At 41.4% G+C, this 19,612-nt stretch overlaps 1 protein-coding gene and 1 long non-coding RNA gene across 2 annotated transcripts in view; both read left to right on the top strand.

Annotated features, from left to right (window-relative positions):
- The window catches only part of ubl3a (ubiquitin-like 3a), a 36,998-nt gene that overhangs the window by 6,379 nt on the left and 11,007 nt on the right, over positions 1 to 19,612 (top strand). The window lies entirely within an intron of this gene.
- On the top strand, positions 8,504 to 13,767 carry LOC120733603. Its single transcript, XR_005695865.1, has 2 exons — positions 8,504 to 11,389; positions 11,422 to 13,767. It is a non-coding gene; the product is annotated as an uncharacterized LOC120733603 (long non-coding RNA).

The raw sequence follows: 19,612 nt of genomic DNA on the forward strand, positions 1-19,612 counted from the left end.
AGTGGTAAGGGACAGACTAATAAATACTGAATATCAGTCACCAAAATTAAAGCACAAACGTATAGGCTGGTCTGTAGTAGAAAACAAGGAAGAAAGTTAGACAGATAATACTTTAAAAATGCTCCAACAGCACACACACACAGTGAACAGGTCCAGTTTAGTTACTGGAAGGATGTGGATGAAGCCTAGCAGACACTAATCCGGTGCCATTATTGGGAAACCTGTCAAAACAATTTAGCCATGCCCCGAATTTATCCAGGGAGTTGACTTGTCCATAGACTGTCCATAAAGGTTCAAACTGTGTTTTGTACCAGGCCATAACCATGCTTTCTAATGCTGTTAAGTTATTCATTTTGGGGATTGGGTGTCTTTTGGAGCCAGCCTCAAGTGACACCTAGAGGACCTGCAGTTGTTGGACATTGCCCACCCATCCTTTTCCATGCCATCCTTTATAAACTGTTATTCTCCCTGTGGGAAAATAATTGACAAACTGAACATAAAAAAGGACTGGCCTTTGGAAAGAATGCAGACTTTTCTGACCTGGAAGCTAGGGGCCATCTTTTATATACAGTTGATGATTAACCTGCTTTTTTGTTTCTTTTTTCTTGGCTGCTCCAAACCAAAGTAAAACATTATGGTTGAAGAATGAGTAACATATGGAGCAGCTGTGGAGGAATAAAAAAACTCCACTTATAAAAAAGCAATCTCATTGATATTTAAGTTCCCCAAAGCAAAAACAATAAACATCAATAATGATGATCAATTTGTTTTCTGCAGAATTTAGGTTTCCCTTCAGCCTCTGTGCTGTTACAGGTGCTTTTAAACATTAACTCCACAATCAAAATACTGTCGAGTATAAATAAAGTGTTACTTCCTCGTTTGGATCCTTATAATAAAGTTAAAGTTTTTTTTCCTATTTTTGAATTCAGGATTGGCACAGATTTTATTAAAAGAGGGAATAGTTGTTTAAGTCACCCCAAGGAATTACAAGGAAAAAGACAGATTGTGCTTGTGTTGGGATAAGCACTTATTACGTTAGAAAACCCGCCCCTTTTCAGCAGTTGGTGTTGGCAGGTATGGCTTTGCACAGGCTGAGGAATGCGTTGAACTGCTTCATCATTTTGGGGGCGAGTGGGGGCTGGTAATTCAAGATGAAACTGGTCTACTCGTCTGATTCTGATCCTCTTAATAGTCTTAATAGTAGACAGGCAGCTGTTGCATGCAGTTACTAACTAACACTGAAACTAAAACAGAACATTTTTAAATGATAAAAGCTAAAGTGAATTTAAACGGCTATAACTACACTCAATTGAAAATACAAAACTGTATAAAATTCAGGTTGTAGTTGTAAATGTTTGTGTCCTTGGAGCAATAATAGTGATGTGACAACTGTGATTTCTTGGCATTGAGCTCTTCCAAAAAAGAAATGTTCTTAGTAGTAGATGCTGGACACAAAACACCTCAGGACAAAAGTAACCCGAGGACACTCTTAGGCTTTTGTGCCAAATGGTTCAGTCCAAGCATGACTTAAATGAGGGGGGTATGAATGTAAGTCGTACACAAGCGCTCGCACACTCAACAAATGAATCCCCATGCGCTTGCAGCTGCTTTTAATGTCGATGTGCATGTTTATTTTTTGACAAATGTGAGCATGTGCATATTTGCATGAAGGAAGCAGCGAACGCACAACCTGTTCTTGCTGTTAAATGTGACGTATTTGCTGTTGGTGTTGCCGGTGGAGTAACACCCACGCCAGCTCACTTTTGCTCCAGATCCCAGGACAAACTGGACTGGCTTCAAAAAGCCGCTGTTTGCATGTAATGATGCTGTTCCTGTGCTGCTGGCACTGTATCATTTAACGCCTTATGTCACTGGCTAGCCATACAAAAAGACACTGTGAGTCTATAATCACGCAAATGTCATCAATACATTCAATTATGTTTCCTGTAAATTGTAAATCTCCCAACTTGACGTAGGCCCATCCCATGATGGCGCAAATATAACTGGCAGAAAAACACCCAAATGCACAATCCCACCACTGTTCTTCATCTGTTTTAAATCGCCATAAACCCAGAAATATAATCAAAGACAGGACCACAATGTATTTTAAGTTAACGTCTAAGAAAACAGCAGCTTAACTGTAAAAGAGAGATAAGGAGAAGCTGAGCTGCCACCTAATACTAAAGGAATTAAATTCATGCTTCAGCCGGCTGAATTAAGAAGATGAAAAGAGGAAGAGAAACACGAGTTGAGAAAGGGCCACAGAGTTAGACGTGAAAAGGAAGATGAGCAGTCTAACAAAAGCTCATTATAATGTCCTTTACATAGAAAGTCTTGTTTTCCAAAAGGAGACCGAGTGAAAACCTTTTGTTCATTTATATCGTTTTCTCAACCACCCGAGGCAGTTGTGCAAAGGGGGCATGATAGCGTCATTAAATATTCTGCTCATTGTCATTTTTTTCCCCAACCGGCAATGTGAACTAATGTGAATCATTAATGCAAACTGGACGCTTTTGTATTTTTCCATCCCCCCCCGCTGATGAAAATTCTGCACAAACATGTTCATTCTAAATGAGTAATGCATTTATTTCAGGTTTACACCAGGCATTAACTACATTTGCAGACTTTTGGGTCCTCTTATAATGTCATGCTTTATATTTAATGTCATTCAAACGACATTACACGATGAGGACTTTACTTAAAACTGTGACACTGTTGTTTTTTCGGTGTATAATTTAAGTAAATCTAAAAAAAGGATTACAAATGCAGAAAAATACCTTGTGTTTCTTTAGAAGTATTATGTCGAGTATAAAGAGGGAGCGTGTGTGCTGGTTGTGTGTAGGAGAAAAGGGGGATGGGGTGGGGGTGTTTAACTAGCTCAATAAAAGCGGTCTTTCAGCTGCGCTGGAAACAATTTCCAGCTGAGGGGACATTTATATTAAAGCTTCGCTGTGCCAGGACAGGCTCTATGTATATGTGTGTGTCTGCGCTGTTCATGTTATGGAACAACACAATGACTGGATCAGAGACTGCCATGCTCTGCCACTTTATCAGTAATAACAGGTTACTAATAAACTCGTTAATCTGCTGTTTATCTTACCCTATACTCCCATGCATGTTATCGTATGGTAATTCTATAGAGAACATTGTATTGATCTTCCTTCTATTTGAGCCAGCGAAGGTCTCGGTCTGTGCACTTGTGGTGTCGCTGTGCTGCCCTGATTGATGCTGCAAATTTCATTGCACTGGCTCGGCTTTGTGTGATGACAATAAATTGAATTGAATAGAACCGGGCATGAATCAAATAGCCCTCTTTCTCATACATTTCTGGACAGGCTGCCGTTTCTACATCAGTGCTTAAATCTGTCCTGATATTCAGACACCCTGTGCCAGAGCACTCAGACAGACAGCACGTACCGAGAGAATTAGAGGGTCAGCGTTGAAACTCTTTGGGCCCCAAACAGGGGAGGTGTGAGCCATGGAGCAGTCATCCAAAGGTTAAGCCTCATTGACTGGATGTTCCAAAAGGATCCGCTGACCTCAGGTCATCAAACACATGTCTTTTAAACCAGACTTGTACTCCGTTGTGGTTGTCAGTCATAGATTTTCCTCTCTGTGTTTTCAAAATGTAAAAAGTCTGACACAGCTTCTTGTTCTTTTTTTTAAAATCAACCCAGCCTAGTGTCATTCAGAAGCAGCTTGGGGAGGGCAGTTTGGTCACATGATGATTATGAGGATGAAAATGATTTTATGTGGTATGACCAAGATCCGAGATATGAGTCACGATTCACCCAACAGATTTAGGTCTCTTGATTAGCTGTGAGTTTAGATGTGGACTTCAGCATCATCATCTTTTACTGCAGCTGTAGTGGCTGTTTGGCAGTCACCTAGTTCACGGTGTCGTGGAGGTGCTGGTTCGAGTGGTCCTCCAGGTTGTAGGGTATCCCCTGGAGAGCAGACCCATCCCATCACCAGCTTCTGAAAAACACCGAGATCTGGCACAACAGTGACATGGTCAGTCTGCTGGTAGGTAGAGAACAGAGTTAGATAGTTACATTTTGCACAGTTAATGATAAGGTAATGGCTTTCTCTGAAAAGGAGATGATATCATGTTTATTGTCTGCAATCATCAGATGATGAGCACCATGCCATGCTTTGACTTGTCTTAATTGTATCATAGCTAGAAGAGGCAACAGCTGATAATTGTTTCTGTAAGTGTTTCTGCTGCTGTGATTGTTTGATAATTGATTCAGTTATTAAACAGTCACTTTGTTATGTTATTTGAAAATGCTAAGCTCAGAAGAGTTTCAGAACATGATATTTGTGTGATTATAAACACAGGAGAGAAAAAATTGAGCGGCTGAAGCTAGAAGAAAATATTTGGCCAGAATCGAATCCAACTTTATTTCCGTTTTGCCACTTTGAGAACGGTCACACCAGCATTCCGGCTTTTTTTGGGGTTTTTTGCCTCAGCCGCTGAAAATCCCCTCCGTGCAACTTCAGTTTGCTGTGTGAGTCCTCGCACCGAGCCTACTAAGAAACTCCTGTGTGTTTGTGTACGGGATGTGTTCTTAATACTGAAGTAATGTCAAGCTTATGCCGAACAGGATGTAACAGAAAATTGGCAGGGTGTGTTTTTGGCTCGTTTTGGGTTGTCATGATGTCAAATTAAAGAGTAACATAATCAGAGTCTTTCTCCTGTCTTTCTGGTTTTAATATATTCACATAGACACAGGTGGTGGAAATGGGCAATGAGGAATCAAGAGGCAGAGGTCATAGAGTTAAAAAGGGAGAGAGTGTGTGTGTTTGTGTTTGTGTGCATGCATGCTGGTTGATATGGGGAATAGAGAGAGGGTATGTTTGGCCTTCATGGTGTCTTGCACAAATTTGTCATTGCATGTTAGATGCTATGGAGCGCTCGATGAAGATCTCTAATGATCCTGGCAGGGCTTTTGTGTGTGCACACTTGTGTGTGTGTGTGTGTGTGTGTGTTCTTATCTAAACTAGCTAGCAGCAGTGAAGCATTAGACCTTGAACTGACGTGACTGAAGGCTTTTGAACTGTTTTTCTCAGTTTCTGGTAATAAGGAACAACCGTTTATGTCGGGGGGAAATGGCAGAACTTTGACTTACATAGAAGACATCAGATATCAACCATGATTTAGGCTAATTACACATCTCTGTGAAGAGGCTCCCGTGTGCCAGATATACAGTTACAGAACCAGTCAGTGGGCCCTAAATTAGTGTTTGAGGCTAGTGGCATTTGGAAGCTCAGATGCTTGTGTGTGTCTGTATATATAAAGCTGGCACATTTCAGCTAAGTTTAGCTGGCTTTCATTTAGCACAGACTCCTCAGTCAGCTGATGTTGGTACAGTGGAGTTTAAAGCTCAGACGAACCATTAAGGCTGAGAGGCACAGTAATCCTGTTTAATTTTTAATCTAAAGGTCACAGCATTGTATAAAAAGCACCCTTGTTTGTGAAAGTGTGCTGTGCTTCGTTCTGAAACGGTTAACCAAACTTCTGCATCTTCAGCCACTTCTGTCATCTCAGGTGGTTATGTGTGACGCAGATTCCTTTATTGTGACACATGTGTGCCATCATCTCAATTCTGCTTACATTACAGAAGCAGCACAACATCCCTTAACCTCACTCGGGCGTCTGTATCGTATTGGAACAATATGAAACCTCATGAATCCCCTCCCCCCTCTGTCGCTATCCTGTGCCTTCCTGTTGTTGCTTGTGTAACTGCTTGCCTCCACTGTCTCCCCACAGAGGCTTCCTTTTTCCTGTTGTGTACAAACGAGCATAATCGGAGGCTAAAAGCCTTAACCAGAACAATGAAAAAATAAATAAACAACGATGAAAACTGCCGGTGCATGTCTTATATTCTGCAGACACAAAGACGCGCTAAATTTATGTTTGTTTTGATCAGATAACTAATACATTTTTTATTATCACTTAATTGAAGTTGTAGGAGATTTCTGTTGAGGTTTTTGGAAGTTTGGAATGTTTAGGCTATTGTGTGGGTGATGCAAGTAAATGCATCATGTTAATGGGCGGGAAGGGGGGGGGGACTTTTAGTCTTTATTATGACAGGGCATTTGAGAGTGGCGAGGAAAGCTGGGAGACAGAGCCGGGGAAGAGACGCCTCTGCAATAGCCTTATGGCCTCTGGGCCCCCCTTCTCAACCCGGTGAGCTATTGTAACATCCGCTGCAGTGTTATTTAACACAACAACACCACGGCCCTTCTCAAGAAATGAAACAAGACATAAATGTAGATATTTCCCCAAACAGCAAATGAGCATCATGAAGATAACATTCATCGCAGAGCCATTGATTTGTTGTAAGGCCCTTTCATTAGATTGCATTATGTTATACAGGATTGTATGGTATGGTGAAATCTCTAATGTGCTTACTCTTGCAATCCTCTGTCTGTTGTCTCGCTTTATGAGGCTTCGTGCTAGTTGCATTGTTAATATTGTGATTGCCTAATAGTCTGTTTTTAATTGCAAACAGCCGGATGACCTCAAGTTAAATTTTGCTTTAGGCTCATTTTAATAATTCTTTGGTTTCTTACTGCATAATCTTGTGTTAGAATTTAATAACTTTCTTTAATTCTCATTCTCAAATAGGCTCAGATAATGTACTGTGTGTGTGTGTGTGTGTGTGTGTGTGTGTGTGTGTGTGTGTGTGTGTGTGTGTGTGTGTCATAGCCCTGGTTTCTGTCCAGTACCATCTGGTGAATTCCTGCACAGAGGGCATTTTAGCTTGCCAGCTATGTCTCTGTGTGTGCCTCCCTCTCTTCCCCTCCAACACACAGACCCACACACACACACACATACACAGACATACACACAGACACATCCACACACACAGTTTCTCCTCTACACATACTCGGCATCACGTGAGTCGTGACTACAGGGCAGTGCTTGTTTCTGAAGGAGAAAAGAAAATGCAGTGTCGTGGATATAACTGCTGTCTCTGGGCCGTTTCTACTCTCGACTCTGTTGTCCCCCCCTCACATGTTATATCAGTTGGTCTTTAACACTCCCGCTAAGCCTTTACTTCATAAACATGCACTTTTAATTTCAAGACAAGACTGATTTGCATTAATCTGCTGCCTGCAAATACCGCCAAAAAGATTTTTGCAAGGAGGAATGCCAATAAATCTGTTGATGGCCATTTCCTTTTATTTTGTTCACTTAATCCTCCAAATTTTCACACTCTAGAAGCGATTAACAGGGGAGGGATTGCCCTCTTTTCTTAATTAATTGCTGGCTATGATTCTGAAAATGCATGTGATCAATTAATTATAGAGGCACTGATGTAGTACAGGGGAAAGCTTGTTCTGTGGGGGCGGGGGAAACCTGAAAGTTACAAATTGACTACCTGGACTGCACACCTCTTGGGAGATAGGGGGGCTGACACAGTAGGGAGGATGAAGAGGAGACAGGGGAAGGCAGAGGTCACATCAGAGCATGCAGCTCTCTTGGGAGGTAGGGAGGGGAAGAGCAGCATGGGGATGCTTTACATGTCTCCAGGGTTTTTTACATAGCAATAGGCAGGGGAGAGCACACGGGAGGAAGTCACATTGGTGAGACACTGTGTGATGGAAGCAAAGGACAAAGAGAGGAGGAGGCATGAGCAGGCTGAGCAAATGGTAGGACGAATGAGGTAAAGGACAGGATGTCCCTACTTTAGTGCCATCACCAGCAATCATCAAGTCTGTGTGTGTGTGTGTGTGTGTGTGTGTGTGTGTGTGTGTGTGTGTGTGTGTGTGTGTGTGTGTGTGTGTGTGTGTGTGTGGTCACTTTACCAGCAACACGCCTGCGTGTGGCATGCTGACCTTTTGGCTTTGTGTCTGATGATGGCTGCCTAAGCAGACAAAATATAGAAAATTAGAGTGAAAGAAAGGAAAAAATCCAAACAGAATCCAGTGCTGATTCAAAACAAGAAAACCATGTATACACACACATTATAGTATACATGTAAAAGATAATGTAAGTCATACATGTCCCTAGAGTCTGTTGTTCCAGGCAGTTTCAACACCTGTAGCTTTCAGTTACACTGAATGCAAAAAAAAAAAAGGAAACACACACACACAAATGTTGGTTTTGTTCTTTAAGCACACCTTGAGAGTTGTTGACTGATAACAAAACCCTGAAAAACCTTAGTGGGAGCCAAAACGTGGCTCAGGGGGTTGGGAATCACATCTGTAACTGGAAGGTCGCTGGTTCGATCCCTGGGCTCTCTGTCCTGGTCGTTGTGTCCCTGGGCAAGACACTTTACCCTACTTGCCTACTGGTGTTGGCCAGAGGGGCCGATGGCGCGATATGGCAGCCTCGCTTCTGTCAGTCTGCCCAAGGGCAGCTGTGGCTACAACTGTAGCTTGCCTCCACCAGTGTGTGAATGTGAGAGTGAATGAATAGTGGTATTGTAAAGCGCTTTGGGTGCCTTGAAAAGCGCTATATAAATCCAATCCATTATTATTATTATTAAAACAAGGAGACAACACCCAGTGTTTTCCGTGCTGTTTTTCGTGCTATGGTGTCAGTGTTTCCTAATGTACTTGCATTGTGACCATTTACTCATTACCTGCACCAGTTTAGGTTACAGTAGAGCACAAAAGGCAAATAGTAACCCACACACAGCTCATATCTGAGACCGCTCTTAAAGTTTTAGTTTAACACTACACTTAAAACATAGCTTCAACCTTTTATTTTTTGACTGCGATGTAAACAAGAGTCGTTAGCTTAGTCGTCAGTTACCGTCAGTTACGACGTGACATAGCTGCACTGACAAACAAACAAATAAGGGTCTAGGTGGGCTGCGCTGTAGTTGAATGTGACTGTGTAGTTGTGATATTGCGTCATCACTTCTGCAGCAATGTGTTGCTTGTCTTGAATTCTGTGCATTTCAATGTGAACTGAGTGTGATGCTATAACACTGCAACCTGCTGTGGAATAAAAAAGACAGAAATCTCAATTTCCAATAAAATTTACAGTTAATAGAGGCTAGATAAGTTAATTTCTTGCTCACTAAGCCATTTATTATATTATTATTATTACTGCTGTTTTGTTTTTTGTAATTCTGTACCTTAAAATCTTTATACTACTGTTCATGGTGTTTATTACAAACACTAACCTTGAAATTTTTTTTTCTGTCAGCATTAATTGGTGAACAAGTTGATAGTTTTTGTTGTTGTTGTTGCTTTTTTTTTAGCCTCTTCAGCAACGGTTTCCAAGAAAAAGACAATAAGGCAGTACACTGTAACTTTTAGAGGAATTCACTTGACATTCAGAGGATAGGAAACTGTGCGTATACCTGTTAAGAGGGTTAAGGTTGTGGTTTCTTTGGGTAAGATAAGACTGAAGTTAGAGGTGTTTAGTTGTTCCAAAAGCCCACATTTCAAGAAAGAAATAAGTTGTGCAAATTGAATGCAGTTCATGTAGGAGAGAAAAAAGATGCATGTTTTTATAGATATAGGTTTCCTAGAAATGCAATCTTTTATACAAGGAGAGTAACAGAGACAGTATTTAAAAAAAAAAAACCCAATAAGAGCAAGATTTATGAAGAGAGGTTTCTGAGGTTTCGTGATGAAGCATGCATCGCACCTACCATATAGCCTTTTTCCGGAGGAAAGTTATAAATAGCTCTCAGTTTCTTTTTGCTTTCATGCAGAAGCACGTCAGAAATAGGTGATGTGTATTAACCCAACAGGCGGGAGCGAGTCGTACACGTGGGCAAACAAACGTCTTGGTGAACTCTTTATCAGTTCCGGACGCATCATTTTCAACTTCTTTCTCAGCCACGCAAAGCATAATTTCATCACAGCTTTGCGCAACCAGTGATATATATTTTTTTATCACTTTATCAAACGTTGTACCTTGTAATCTCTTTTTTTTCTGTCACACTTTGCCTCGAATTTACCCGCAAAGTGAGAAATGGATAGTCGAGAGGTTCACAGGTGGATCAGAGAAGAATCGATTGAAGCGTACAAGAGTAATTTGACATCTCTGCCCACATTTTTAAAACCGGAGCGTCGCCAGCTCCCACAGCAGTCATTTTGAATGCGCACACAAATGTTTGTATGTTCATGTGTGTGCATATGCTTTAGTGGTGGATACATGAAAGTCCTTTCATCTCATTGTTCACCATCATGCTTCCTCTTCTTACTGCCTCTATTTGACCTTTGTTGATCCTGCTTTGGGCCTCTCTGTCTTTGCTGTGACACTGTCTCATTTCCTCAGTACTATAAGTGTCAGGGGTTCCTATGTATGCTGTGGCTTCTGACTTGTCATTGTCATCACTGCATCGGACCTGCATATTGGTAATGTTGTGGGATACAGGACTCTGCAAACCTCTTTTTCTCTCTTGTAGCTTTAAAATTTCTTCCAGTTGACAACTTGTTTGTGTTTTTTGTCTTTTTTTCCTACATTTCTTTCTAAAAGTATTTAGTGGAGTTTTGTTTTCCCTGTTGAGATGATGACAGTGGAGCCTCCCCTGGATGAAGGGTGAGGATAGGGCTGTTACAGAGCCCTAAACTGTTACAGATGCTCACAGACACTGGGAAGTGACACTGAAAATACTGTTCGGATATTCCTGTGAAACCGTCATCGTTTTTCTCTCATTAATGTTTCTGCGTACCGCCCTTCACAGTCTCCTCCGTTCTTCTGTTTATTAAATGCGTAAAATTTTTCCACGCAATTTTCTAACCCCGAGGTGTGTTGCGCACTTTTAATTAAAACACTTTTATTATTGTTTTTAAAAAAATCGACATGGTGTATTTCATTGTGGAAAGAGCATGAAGTGACCTTTGACCTGCATATAACAGCCATCCTGTACCCTCAGCCTCGCTACAGTAGAAACCATGTTGTCTTTATAATCAGTTGATACAGCTGGTTATGAAGCAGTTTTCTTTGAATCTTTTTACCAAAAGTAAACTATAAACAGGGAAATTTTTAACCCTGGCTGATAAATTGGGTGCATGGTCCTGTCTGTCAGCTCTTACACCATCACCATAACATTTTCTGACTCTTATATCATTGTTGGATAAAGATCTCTTTGACCTCTCTGCTTCACATTCAGCATACAGTATCCTGTTAGAGTGTGGGCTATCTGCAGGTAACTCACTGCATTTCGGTTATAGCGTCGTGCACATTTGTCATGCTAATTCATTTGTTCCTGATGTGTTGAACAGCCATTTTTAAAGTGTGACGTCCTTAACAGTCACACGGGACGCAGGAGAAAGCCGCAAGAAGTAAACCTTTGTGTGACAGCTCCGAACACATAGAGAAAGCATAGAAGGAATGTGTGAACAAAGGCACCTACCTGGTGCCTATAAGAGAGAGAGGAATGTCGCCGTGTGTGTGTGTGTGTGTGTGTGTGTGTGTGTGTGTGTGTGTGTGTGTGTGTGTAGGTGTGTGTGTGTGTGTCGAGCAAAGCAGGTTTTCAGAGAAGAAGGCTGGGAGGAGTATGATGACAGCATGAAAAGAAGGCCCTGCCTGTTTCTGGAGAGAAGAGAAGCAGCTGATGGATTAAAGGCTGTCAGGTACAGCACAGGAAACGGCTGATCTTGCTTGTGACAGGAAGGAGAGGGAGAGAGAAAAAAAAGAAAGAGGAGCAGAGCAGATTCTGGCTATGATGAGGACGTCGTCATATCAAAGGATGGGTCTTTTTGAATGACACTACAAAGGGACAAGGGCTTGGAGAGAGATGCGAGGCATGATGGGGCAACTGTGTAATCAGACATGTGACTGACTGGTAGTAGTGGGAGCTGCTGAAAAAGCGAGTTTTCGTCTCTCTTGGATCGGATTACCCTTGGATTCAAAACCTGGAGGTGTAGTGAAGCTCCATAGATGCAAATCCAAACCACAAGGTCAGCGCTAAAGTCAGGGAAGAAAGGCCTTCAGTGTTATACAATGATCATGGAATAACCTTTATGAATTTTTAGCCTTTGCAGATGATCTCTAAGCAGAGGGTGTCTTTACTTTGCCCAATCAAACTGCTGTAGAAAGTTTGAGGATGCTGCGAAGGAAAGAAAGCACACTATTACAATGCTATTAGTACTGTAATGCAGCCATTAGCTGCCTATTCTACAGGAAGTTAGGAAGCAGCCTAAGAAAGGGCATCTGAGAAAGGTCTGTGGTGCTTTTAAAATCGCTCTTACAGTAGATACTCTATTTAATGATTAATGTCCCCTAATAGAGTCCAACAGGAAATAGGGTGGTGTTTTATGGTCACTGAACAAGCTTCTGCCTATATTGAGGCAGGGAGATGTATGATTTTCTAAACACTTAATTATCAGCTTGTTATCATGTTCATTTATGTTAAGATTTGAGAACATATATGATGCTTTTTAAAAATGGCATAGCTGTTCATGGCTCCGGATGTCCTAAAATGCTTTCCTTAAGGGAATTCTTCACATTTAGTACATGTATGTGTTTGGATTCATAAAGTAACTCTTTAGACTTTGACTGTTAAAGGTCAAGGTCTCTGTGAGACCTCACTTCAATCTCATTCTTTTTAACACAATGTATTTCAAGTATTTCTGTGCATCTGGCACACAGTTTGAGTCAAGGATGAAGAGATTCGATTGTGTTGTTCAGAGGTGAAGGATGATAAAATTTCTTGTCCATATGTTTGGATTTTATATGTTAATTATGGAAAGATGAGGGCAGCACTGGAAGGTCCTGGGTTTGAATCCAGTCAAATGGGTTTTTTCTGTGGCGAGTTTCCATGTTCTCCAAGTGTCTGTGTGGGCATACTCCCACAGTCCAAAACATGCACAGGGTTAAGTTACCTGGTAATTTTAAATTGTCCATAAGTGAAGCGAGTGAGTATGAATGGTTGTCTGTCTCCCTCTGCTAGTCCTGTGATAAGCTGGTGTCTTGTCACTGGGTACAGCCCTTCCCACATTGTCTTGAGGAAAACAAAATGGGTGGGATTATGACAAGATAGCTCCCTTTTCATACCCAAGACACCATAATTTTCAGTGGAAACACCTCTTTTATTACATTCAACAACGTAACTCGGAAACTGAGTTTATTTTTGAAACAAGCAAGGTTGGATACTGATTGGTCCACAATAATCTTTGGTGTACACCTTGAAGTTATGGTGAAAGTACAGATCAGGATTGGGGGTCACATGAGAAACCAGGGCTGTTGTGGAACCGTTCTTTTTTTTATTTTCCCACATTAAATTTGTTCAAAAACACAGAAGACACAAAGCAAAACAAGAACAAGTCAAATGATTTTTTAAATATATTTTTAATATATTTTGCATCTATATCAGAAATCAGAAGAGTGGCTGACGGGACTTTACAGCACAGCTGCACAGCTAACAAAATCTACGACCCATAGTTCCTCTAGTGAGATGAGGAACAGCTACATTAAACTGTCAAATGTAACACAGAGGTAAACTGCATCTTGACTGGTCTGTGGAGGCATATAACAGGGGAGGGGAAATGCTAGTTGCTGTTTGAAAAACTGTGAGGATAAGAGTCTCTGAAAGGATAAATAACAGAGGATAAATCACAAGTCCCCTGTTCATCAAAAGATGAATTTATTTCACAGCAGCAGTGCTAAACATGTGTTCTTGCAAAATGTAGCTAAAGGAGCAATCAGGACACAAAAGGAAAAAATAACCAAAATTATTCTATTCTAACTAATAACAGCAAAATAAAAGTCAGCACCGTCAGGGTCATTATGTAAAAATAAACACCCGTTGCCCTGTTGTTTCCTTCCTGTGGTTGTGCTACAGTGGGGAAAAAATAAAAATAAAGCGAGGTCTGAAAATTCCATTTAAAACAGGAAATGCAAGCAAGGCTGAACACTGTCAAGGTTTCTTTCTCTGTTCTTACTGCATTCAGTATTCAAGACCACAAATATGCAAATTACCTAAACAAATGTGAGAAAAGAAACAGAGCAAGCTTCAAGAACCATAAAGCACGAGCTTCGAGTACACTAAAAGGGCGAAAGGTTTAGGACACTGATCTTAAACTGTGAATTCAGGTAGGTAGCACCTGTCCATGCAGCGTGCCTTTGCAAACATTTGTGAAAGAATGGGTCGTTCTAAAGCGCTCCCTGGTACTCTGATACTGTAACAGGATGCAGCTGCTGCAGCATGTCAGTTTGTGAAATTTCTTCTGTCCTAGATATTCAGATATTCGATCAGCTGTAAGTGGTATTATTGCAAAGAGGAAGCCACAACAACGCAGCTTCAAAGTGGCAGACCACATAAAGTTACAAGGTCGCTGAGCATCTGTAAAAGTCACTGATGCGCTCCTGACTAACTGCAGAGCCCCAAACCTCCTCTGGCATTAACATCAGGACAGAAATTGTGCACCAGGAGCGCCTATTGGTATGGATATGGGCCGAGCAGCTCCTGTAGGTGTAATGTCCATATACTTTTGTCAATACAACGTGAGAAAAGAAACAGAGCAAGCTTCAAGAACCATAGAGAACCAACTCTCCTATGTATTAAATAGGTACAAACTTGACTGCGTTTTGTAGCTCGCGTGCATCCTGGTCAGTATTTTTGTCGTTCGAACACAGAAGACGAGCACCACAAAACTAAGTGCATGTGCCACATTTAACTTCCAGCTTCGAGTCTGCAAGGACTTCAGTCAGATGGTGTTTTTATTATTTTGTACACTGATTACATGATCACAGAGAGGAGCTCACATATATCCAGAAAAACAGAACAAAATAGCACAGATGACTAACTAGGCCCCTGTTTACCACAAGTGTTGACATAGCAGCCATCATAGCATGGCTGTAGGCACAATCAGCAGTGTTGGAATAAATTTTGACCAGCCAGACTGCTTTGCTGGAGCTTTCTTGTTGCAAGAGCAAAGACGACAATTTCTCTTAACATTAAAAGTTTGGAGGAAGATTAGGTTTCCTCTCAGTCTGGCAACTGCTTGAAAGATTCTCCCTCGGCCCCTTTCTGCCAGTTTGTTTGCATCTTGTTGGCATGATGTAAACATGTAACGATAGTGACTTCTTCTTGGCTTAATTTATTTTCAAAGTGTATATTTTTGTCAAATTATCTTTCTTTAACCTTAGCATCACTGTCTTTTGTCTGGCCTCTCTCTGTTTCATGGAAACGATACCTATCTAGAGTTTGTTGGAAAGCCATGTCAAAACAAAGCATGACACACCAGCAATTGTAGATATGTGGTCTATAAAGATAGCAAAGTTAATAATAAACATTTCAACTGGGTAAAGGTCCTTCCGTTCTATCTTTTCCTACAGTGAACATGCTGATATCCAAATTTATCATCTGCACAGTCATGTCTGTATGAATATGCATGAGTGTTGCACTGTTTCTTAAAAATATTTCTTAAAAATTATGTTAATCCATATTTCTTCTCTGTCCCTGAGCCTAATTATTTCACTTTTTCACTTAAACACATCATCATTGCTTTGCCAGGGAAACATTTTGTTAAAATGCAGTCAGTTAGTCTATTAAATATCCAGTCACGATTACGCCACAGTTTTTATTGTTTTTATCGCATCACTAGCAAAGAAGTTCATTGACACTGGTTAATGCAAAACACAAAAGACGCCCACATCTCCTGTTGTTTCACATATTGTTTTTATTTTTAATAAAGCCACATTTGTTTATCGCAATTTATCCACCTCCCTTAGTGGGGAGAAGTCATTGCATGTCACCCATTCATTAAAAGATAAAGAAGTAAAGTTGGCCTGGCTATTGGTGCACCTAACAAGCTGGTTCACCAATCTGTTGCCTGGCACACCCTTTGTTGAGAGATGAGATAGCCTTTATTTGTCAGTTGCAGGTCTTTTGCCCACAACCGAGGGCAGGATCCTTGAAATTCAGCATAATTTCAAGGATCCTGCTTGAAACTGCTAAACTTCAGTTTGCAATGTTTCAGGTCTGAAAACAAAGATTAGAGGTAGCACATTTTAGGGAGGAAAGAAAGATAAGCTTGCAAAAGCTAACGTTTAATGTGATTAGAGCATTGCCCCCCCCCAAACGCTGCTAGACACACACATGCTCACAGAGACTCAAAGATTACAAATCTTTGCCTTAGGCTTTGCTTTTTTGTATCACACATTTATAAGTCAGCCACTGTTACGTAACGACTGCGTTTGTGTGTATGTGCGAACGTAAGAGAGGGAACTCGTGCAAGCGATAAAATACCTCTGTGTAGAATATTGAATTATGTCAAACTCAAAATGAGGCTCTCTGACAAATCGAAAGAGTTTGCTTTCCCATGCGCTCGCTTACAGTTTGCACATGGGCGCAGATGAAGCTCGCGGCTTTTAATACACGCATTTAACCAGCACTTCCAATATGCACAGTGATTTTCTAAAAGCGCTATCCCTTTTCAGCGTGTTTTCAATTAAAGAAAATAAAGGCTCCTGCGCATAATTTATACGCTAATGGAGACTAACATTGTGGTTCTTTTTTGTGTCTTTGGAAAATTACTGAGAGCTTGCAACGCTGTTTCTTTTTCACACGTCTTTAAGTCATTTTAAAAAATGCAACAAATGTGTTACAGGTTACCAGAACATGGCCCATTCTGTAGCATTTAATATTTACAGCCAGAGAGCAGTGACAGAAAGAAAAGTGACCTCTCCGCAATTGTCTGTGAAATCACTGACGTAGAATTCATTAGTATTTAAAGTGCTGTGCAGCTACATTTCTCAGGTTTACAGCCGAATTTTCTCCAGATTTAACGGGCAAGTCAAAGCGAGCTGGCTGCTGGATCCAGCTGCCTTGCTTTAAACAGACCACAGCCGGGTTAATCACCCATGTCCTCTCTTAAATTCATTCATGCAGTTATGAATCCGCTCTGACAGCAGCAGCTAACCTTATTGCGCAGACTACATATAAAGCTGCTCTAATATATTCCCACAGGATGGCTTCCCACTCTGTAATTTGTTGACTGCTGCAGAGGGTCTAAAGAGCAGCAATACTCTTTAATGCACTTGTAAACATACACACAGACACATGCGTGCATATGCACACACAACAGTGCCTTGAGAAAGAGTTGAGAGCGGCGCTCAGGGAGGAATAATTATAGATGGCATTGAGTTTCCTGCTCTCCTCCGTGTGCAAACGGTATTTAGCTAAGAGGGCTTGCTTGCTCACATGTTTACGGCATGGCATTTGTTGGCAGCCGGGTCACATTAGTGTTAGACTTTGTGAATGTCTGGTCTGCAGTGGAGCAGAGAGGCTCGACAGGCAAAAAGCTGTGTCACCAATTTTCCACATAAGTAACCTGTTTCTTTATTGTGTTATTTTCAGAAGCAGCCAGGAATAGGAGCAAGGATGCTTCCGCATTCTGTTACTGGAGCTAGGCACACTTTCGCGTCTCCAACGCGAGGACGTGAAAGTGTTTGCAAGCTCTGCAAACACTTGCTAAGTGACTTCTTCTTCTTCTTCTTCTCACAGCTCTACAAGCTCTGCAAGCTAGTGACATGTTCACAGTGCTAATTTCTGGCATTTCAGAGTGCGTCTGGCAGTGGGTTAGGATGTAGTATTTGTATGCATGAGTAACTAGCAGTCTGCCTGGAGATATGTGTTTGTACTGTGATTACGCATGAATTGTTTTCCTCCCCTTACCTGGAGCAATTGTATTTGTTAGAGAGAATAGACTGTAATTGAATATACTTCCCTGAGCTGGCTGTGCAACCTCATTACCTTGCCCTTTTACGGAAGAGAGAAAGGCGCAGTGAGCCTCTGGGAAAAGGGGGCAGGGAAGGGAAAAATGGCAAGGGAGAGCTGAGATCTCGACTCAGGTGAAATCAGAATTAGAACAGAGAGGGAAAAGGGGAGAAATTCATCTGTAGCAGCATAGCTCAATGTAAGGTCTTACACCACCATGAGCCACCAGAACACAAGGACTGGTACTTTTCATTGATGTCCCTGAAGTGCACACGAGTCTTTTGTAAAGATTTTTTCTTCTAATTTTATGCTCTGATGTTCCAGGTGGCTTGCACATTGTTCACAAGTCCTGCAGGAATTTCAGTTCTGTGGAAATCTGGCGGCTGCACTGGCCATAGCATGAGATTTGCATAATTTTGATACGCAAACCATTTCAAACATTCTCAGTTGGAGTGGAAACATCTGCATCTGTCATGCATTTATTTTTTCTAATAATTTGCATTTTCCAGGAAGTACACTGAGAGAAAGAGACTTGTAAGAATAGAGAAAGCAAAGAAAGAGAGACAGAGAAGAGAGGCAAAGGCAGAAATTCACCCTTGTGGTGACATATATAAGAAGAAAGGCTTAGTTTGCCTTGTTTAACCCAGGCTAGCTCAATTCTTCTTGTTATTCCGGCCTTGTACATTTCTCCACTGTACGCTGTACAGAGCCAGAGATTGATGGAGTCAGTGAAAGAGACAGAGTGAGTGAGGTGATGCAGAGACTGCAGCAAGCATGGGAAGATGGTTTGATGTGACACAGCAATGGAAAATGGGCAGGGGTTGGGTGTGGGAGGTTGAAGCGAAGCTATCCTGTAGGTGTTATCAGGTTAAGCCGCTCACCACTGGCTGTCGCCATGGTGACACCATGGTAACTACCAGGTGTTCTACTAGGAAGGAGCAAAACCTCTCGTATGCAAAGGGGATTCCTTTGAATCTCACTTTGTGCTCATTTCTGCTTCTTTTCTGCATTTGCCTGTAACGTTCAGGTGTTTGTGTTTATAACAATCAAACAGATGGAACAGTGTGCATGTTTACCTTCAGGCATCCGCTCAAAAGCTGATGCAAATTCATGCTTTTATGATCTGTGTCATCAAAGTTGTTAAAGGTATATTTTGTGAATCACAGCCGGAAGCAGCAGTGAATTATTTCTAGCGTTTCCCAGTCGTTAAAGGTGTGTTTGTGTGAGTCTGTTTGCCTGGATGCATGTGTTTGTACACAGTGCACCTGCAAATAGATGAAAAAAACACACACACACACACACAAAACTGAAGCTTGAAATTATCTTATCTCATTATTAAGTTGATTTAATCTCTTAGAGGCACATTTACCAGTGTTTGTGCTCATTATGTTTATTGTACGTGATGTTTTGTATATGTCATATATATATACATGCTTCTGTATGGCTCGTCCATGCTTAAACCTATAAGCTGATTTGGTTACGTACTTAAAGAGATCTCAGTTTCAATCCTTTGGTGTTAGCTCTGTTACATCACTCCACCCGGCTCCGTGTGTGTGTGTGTGTGTGTGTGTGTGTGTGTGTGTGTGTGTGTGGCGCTCAGCAGAGTGGGTTTGGTAGGACACGGGGTGTGGTGTAGAAGGCTAACAGATACTTGGCACATGGAAACACACTGACAACAATGACACACGTGCTCGTGCCATGCGCACACAGGGGCCCAGCCACACAAATACAGTAAGCAAAGGCAAGCACACACCACTGAGTTCTGCTCTTAAAGGCACACTGTACCACTGCTAAACACATATCAGGCCTCTCATCTGCATCCTAGTGCTCGGCAGTTTAATTGCTCTGCAAATTAACGGTTCTAAATGTACACCCCCACGTGTGTTCAGTTCACTTGTGTATATTTTCTCGCTGGGAGCTGGTGATCTAAGGTGAGAGAAACAAAATCATGTGGCTGGAAGCAAAACACG

Source organism: Simochromis diagramma, unplaced genomic scaffold (genome assembly GCF_900408965.1).
Source record: "Simochromis diagramma unplaced genomic scaffold, fSimDia1.1 OVJJ01000216.1, whole genome shotgun sequence".
Classification (NCBI taxonomy): Eukaryota; Metazoa; Chordata; class Actinopteri; order Cichliformes; family Cichlidae; genus Simochromis; species Simochromis diagramma.